General features: G+C 44.4%; 1 long non-coding RNA gene across 1 annotated transcript; it reads right to left on the bottom strand.

The window, feature by feature from the left end:
- Nucleotides 1-1638: 1638 nt before the first annotated feature.
- LOC106724548 lies at nucleotides 1639-5302 on the bottom strand. The gene is made up of 3 exons (XR_001360377.1): nucleotides 5231-5302; nucleotides 2017-2070; nucleotides 1639-1706 (listed from the first exon to the last, which is right to left on the bottom strand). It is a non-coding gene; the product is annotated as an uncharacterized LOC106724548 (long non-coding RNA).
- Nucleotides 5303-5526: the final 224 nt, after the last annotated feature.

The raw sequence follows: 5526 nt of genomic DNA, 5'->3' as shown, positions 1-5526 counted from the left end.
TGTATGCATGCATATAAGCATAACCAATGGACATAAGACACTGGGGGGTAGGGGAGGCCAGGGGATTGTCAAGGGCGGGGGAAAAAAGGAGACATATGTAATACTCTTTGTAATACTTTAAGCAATAAAACAATAATAAAACAATAATAAAAAAATCAAATGAATAAAAATGTAGGGTCAGAAAATTTGAGCCTGTACATTCCAATCAAGGGACCAAAGACTTTAGGGCCTGAAAGCACTCATTGGGATCAGGATGAGTCAATTAGTCTCCTCCCAGGTTAGAGTTTCTTTTCTAAATTCATGAATTTCCCTTTTAAGGCTTAGGCTGTGGAGTCAGACCAGGACAGGAGAGGAACTGGGAGGGACCCACATCTGTGGGATTCATGTTTAGCCCCCACCTGGGCAATGGGTCTTTTCTTTTCAGATGACAGCAATGGCTGGAGACCTGCCATCAAGTTTGATGACATGGGGTGGAGTAGAGTTGAGGAAAAGTGGGAATAGAAATACATGGAAATGGAAATACATGAAAGTGTGGAATGGAAATACATGACAGTGGGAAATTCCTCAACTGGAAAAGTGCCCTCATGAAGGGAGCTGGGATCCAGGTACCTTAGTAGCATCTTCTCTCCATGTCTACCCAGTCTACAATTTCCCATGAGACACTCACATGTAAATGCACAAAGAAACTGTTAGGGATACCACTAGTGCTTGGATCGGCAGGGTATTAGTGACAACAACATCATTTTCTTTTCCTGATAAAATTTACTTTTCCATAAACATTAAATAACATTTGGGTACTGAGAAAACAAAGAAAATCAAATAATTACAAAAATAATCACCAGTAAGTCCCCAGGCCTACAGGAAAGGGCAGTTGGGGTGACCAGACCTGCAGGGAAGGGAGTTGGGGGCAATCAGGGGAGCAGTTAGGCATTGATCAGGCTGGCAGGGGAGTGGTTAGGGGCCAACAGGCAGGCAGGCAGGAGAGCAGTTGGGAGCCAGCAGTCCCGGATTGTGAGAGGGATGTCCACAGGGATCGGGCCTAAACTGGCAGTTGGACATCCCCTGAGGGGTCCCAGATGGGTGCAGGCTGGGCTGAGGGACATCCCCCCTGCCCCCAGTGCACGAATTTTGTGTACCAGGCCTCTAGTGAAAATAACAATTACAGTAACAGCAGTAACAATGGTAATAGCTCACATTTGTTGACAATTTCTCTGCACTCATCTTAAAATTTTTTTCATGCAGGTAACTATGAAGTCTTACACCATCCATGTGGGGTAGGTACAATAATTATCCCCAATATACAGACCAGGAAACTGAGGGAGAGGAGAAATAATTTCCTGAAGGTCAGAGAGCCACTTAGTGGCAAAGCTAGAGTTAGAACCCACACAGCCCAGATCCATTGTGTAAGCTCTAAACACCCTTCCTACTAATTACAAAAACCTAACTGCCCACTTCCCTCAAACTATCCTGCCCTGTCTCCTTGCTCTAATCCTTGACAAAATGCTTGTGCTGCTCTGGATGCACCACAATCTACCCCAATAATCTCTTTATGTCCCTCCCCCCTCTCCCCAAAACCTCTGTACCATTGCAACTCTTCAAGTGGCCGCTGGTGAAGACACTACTTGATGCAGCACTGAATCCCTGTGCGCAGTGACAGGAGCGGGCATTGACACATGGAGGGTTCGGAGGGCACCATCGAATACAGGCTGTGGGGTGGAACAGTGAGGATGGAGGCCATGGTCAGAGGGCACAAGGAATGGATAAAGCCATGGACAACTGTGGGTTCAAGACTAGAGGAGGGGAGATAAGGGAGGGATGGCTGCTATTGGAAGAGGAATAGACAAAAAAATCTGGGCATTTAGGGAGGTAAAACAGCTTTTCTTATCCCCAGAAGACCATCTCTGAGCCTCACTTGCAGAATAAGCCTCCTTCCCTCCCAACTGGTGAGAGGACCCAGACCATAGCCTGCACCCCCAGCTTAATATCACTAATGGGCATCTGTGTGGGCAGACTTACCCCTATCCTTCTGGGCTGCAGAAACCAATGGCAACAACAGCAGCACTGACAGTTCTGGGACAGAAAAACATGAAGAGAAGACAAAGAAAAGAGAGTCAATCTTCAATTTCAAAACCTGGCTGCATGGCCATTGCTTCCTTTGGAGGTGGTTCTTGCCCTGCAGCCCATGGCCTTCCAGCAGGTTCTTTGTGTACTTTACTGGGAATTGAGGACTCAATCTTTCCCCTCCCCTACCCAGAACAACCTGAGAAATTAGTCACCAACAGATACAGTCGTCATGGATCCTCAGGTGCCACAGGTAAGGGCATAGAACATACATGACAGATGCCTATAGGGACACAGCTTAGAAACCCCAACCTGTCCCAATGGAGGGGGTAGATCTTAAAGATCCCTTTGCCCAGATCCAGTTTCTTGTTCTCTGGCAATGGTAGAAATCTGAGGATTTCTCTTCCAGGATCATTTCCCCTGTTAAACGTACATTTTCTGTGTATACAAAAGGAGCTGGGCATTAGAATTAGACTCCCAAAGTGTGAGCCCTAGCTCACAGTGTCAGCAGGGGTAAGAACCCTGGAATGGAGAGATGGGGGCTAATGAGAGGTGAGGAGTGAGAATGAAGGCAGCTGCAGGTAGAGTCACTATCTCCTGGTTAAGTGGCCTCTCCAGGTATAGCACCCATGGCTTCTTTGGTTCCTTCCACATGAGCTCCTGGTCCTCAGACAGCACCGAGGGCACCGCCTTTGCCCTTTTTCTTCCAGTTCAGCCCTAAGGAATAAGTCACTGAACAGGCTTTGTGGTCTGAAAACCACTATAGGTGCGGAGGAATGAAACCTACCCTCCAGGCAATAACTGGATCACATATGTAGAGTCCAACCTTTCATGCATATGAGCCAGTGAACCCTATGCAAATTCAGCTCTGTGTGCCTTTACAAGAAGTTTCTAAAATGTGTCCATTCTTAAAAAACGTCATGTACCACAAATCAGATAATGATAAAATGTGGCTATGTTTCATAAAAACCAGGAAGCAAATTACAACCAATGGAGAAAACCTAATGTAAACACCAAACGTACTAGGTAACAGTTGCGCCTTTGCCCTTTTTCTTCCAGTTCAGCCCTAAGGAATTAGTCACTGAACAGGCTTTGTGATCTGAAAACAACTACAGGTGCACAGGAATGAAGCCTACCCTCCAGGCTATAACTGGATCACATATGTAGAGTCCATCCTTTCATGCATATGAGCCAGTGAAGCCTATGCAAACTCAGCTCTGTGTGCCTTTACAAGAAGTTTCTAAAATGTGTCCATTCTTAAAAAACGTCATGTACCACAAATCAGATAATGATAAAATGTGGCTATGTTTCATAAAAATCAGGAAGCAAATTACAACCAATGGGGACAACCTAATAGAAACACCGAACTTACTAGGTAACAGTTATTATCCTAAGCATTGAAGGAAATAAAGACTAACCAGACTTTGGCTGACCTCGTTAATATAGATTTTTACTAATTCACTATCCTTTAAATCATGCCATGATACACACACAAAGATGATGTATTTCTTAGCATAATAGAGTTTTCAGATAGTTTGATTATTTAACCTTCTGAAAAAAAACTGATATGTGCTAGTTAATCTTATGTATTAATTTGGTTAGACTACAGTACCCAGACATCTAGTCAACATTAGTTTACTAGAAGCCCAGTGCTGGGAATCAGGCCTAAACCAGCAGTCGGACATCCCTCTCACAATCCCGGACTGCTGGCTCCTAATCGCTCCCCTGCCGGCCTCCTTGGTTGCCCCTAACTGCCGGCCTCCTTGGTCACCCCTCATGGCCCCACCACTGGCCTGGTCATCGCATGCAGACTGCTTGTTCAGTTGTTTGGTCATCCCTCACTAACCACCCTGCCGACCTGGTTGTAGGCAGCCATCCTGTGAGGGTTTGAAGGTTAATTTGCATATTACCTCTTTATTACATAGGGTGTTGCTGTGAATGTGTGTTTTAAAAAAATCTTTATTGTTGAAATTATTACATATGTCCCTCTTTTCCCCCATTGACCTCTCCTAGCCTACCCCTATTCCCCACCCTAAGCCCTTACCACCCTATTGTCTGTGTTCCTGAGGCATGCATATATGCATACAAGATCATAAGTTGATCTTTTCCCACTCACCCACACTCCCTTGCTTTCCCTCTTAGGGTTGACAGTCTGTTCTGTGCTTCTATGACTTTGGATCTATTTTAGATAAGATTAACATTTAAGTCAGTAGACTGTGAGTAAATCAGATTGCCCTCCATAATCTGGGTGGGCCACATCCATTCAGTTAAAGACCTTAAGAGAAAAAAGACCGACTTCCTCTTCTGTGGAAGAGGGAATTCTGCTTTCAAACTGTCTTTTTAAATTTTATTTTATTTTTAGCAAGAGTGGAAGAGAGAGGGAAAGACAGAGAGAAACACATTGATTGGTTGCCTCCTGTATGCTCCCTGACCAGGGCTCACGCCGGGGAGGAGCCTGCAACCAAGATACGTGCCCTTGACTAAAATCAAACTGGGACCCTTTGCTCCGAAGGCTGATGCTCTATCCACTGAGCCAAACTGGCTAGTGCCTAAACTGCCTTTAGACTTGAACTTCAGATGCAACATCAATTCTTCCCTGGGTTTTCAGCCTACTGGCCTTCCCTGTGGATTTGAACTTTCTTGGACTTCAGATGCAACATCAATTCTTCCCTGGGTTTTCAGCCTACTGGCCTTCCCTGTGGATTTTGAACTTTCCAGCCTCCACTAATCTCATGAGCTCATGCCTTATAATAATGCGTTTCTCTCCCCACTTCTGCCTTTCTCTCTCTCTCTCCCTTGTTCTCTCCCTCCTGCCCTCTCTTCTTCTCTCCTCCCCTCTCTCCTTCCCTCTCTCCCTCCTCTTCCCCCTCTCTGCTTTCCTCCCTCCTATTGATTCTGCTTCTCTGAAGAAACTGGACTAAAACTAGTGGTTAAATGGGAAATGTCTGTTAGGTCCTTGAGTATGCCCTAAGAATAAGTTTCACTAACTTTCTCCTTTGAGATTTAACATAAATGAGTAAATGTCCTTAAATTTTCTTCCATTTGTACCTTATAGAGATACTGGGAAAACAAGTCAGGTATCAAGCAAAAACAGATAATATTTTCAAACTGGGTAGAGAGTTCCCAGATAGCTTTGATTGTCTATGGTCATTGTTACAATTTTACCTACCTGGCAGCACTCTTAGACATCTGTTTCTCATGGTGCAGATGCAAGTCCAGCCACTGAGGATTTCTGATCTCGGTCTGTGGGTGTTAAAAAACCCTTTCTATTTGAAGTATATATTGTGTCCTAGAGGAAGTGACTTAAGAAACTGTTGATTTGCATTTTTTCTTTCCCATAATCTGCCCAATAATTAACTTCTCAGGAACTCCAGTTCTTCTTTTAAAAAATTTACACAGTATTTTAAGTCTGTACAGGAGGCCTCTTTGAGGGTGATTTTTAAATATTTTTTACAGAGGAAAATG

This window comes from Myotis brandtii, unplaced genomic scaffold (assembly GCF_000412655.1).
Source record: "Myotis brandtii unplaced genomic scaffold, ASM41265v1 scaffold8840, whole genome shotgun sequence".
NCBI classification, from domain to species: Eukaryota; Metazoa; Chordata; class Mammalia; order Chiroptera; family Vespertilionidae; genus Myotis; species Myotis brandtii.
Note: the sequence above shows the minus strand (reverse complement) of the source record. Positions and strands in the feature narration are given on the sequence as shown.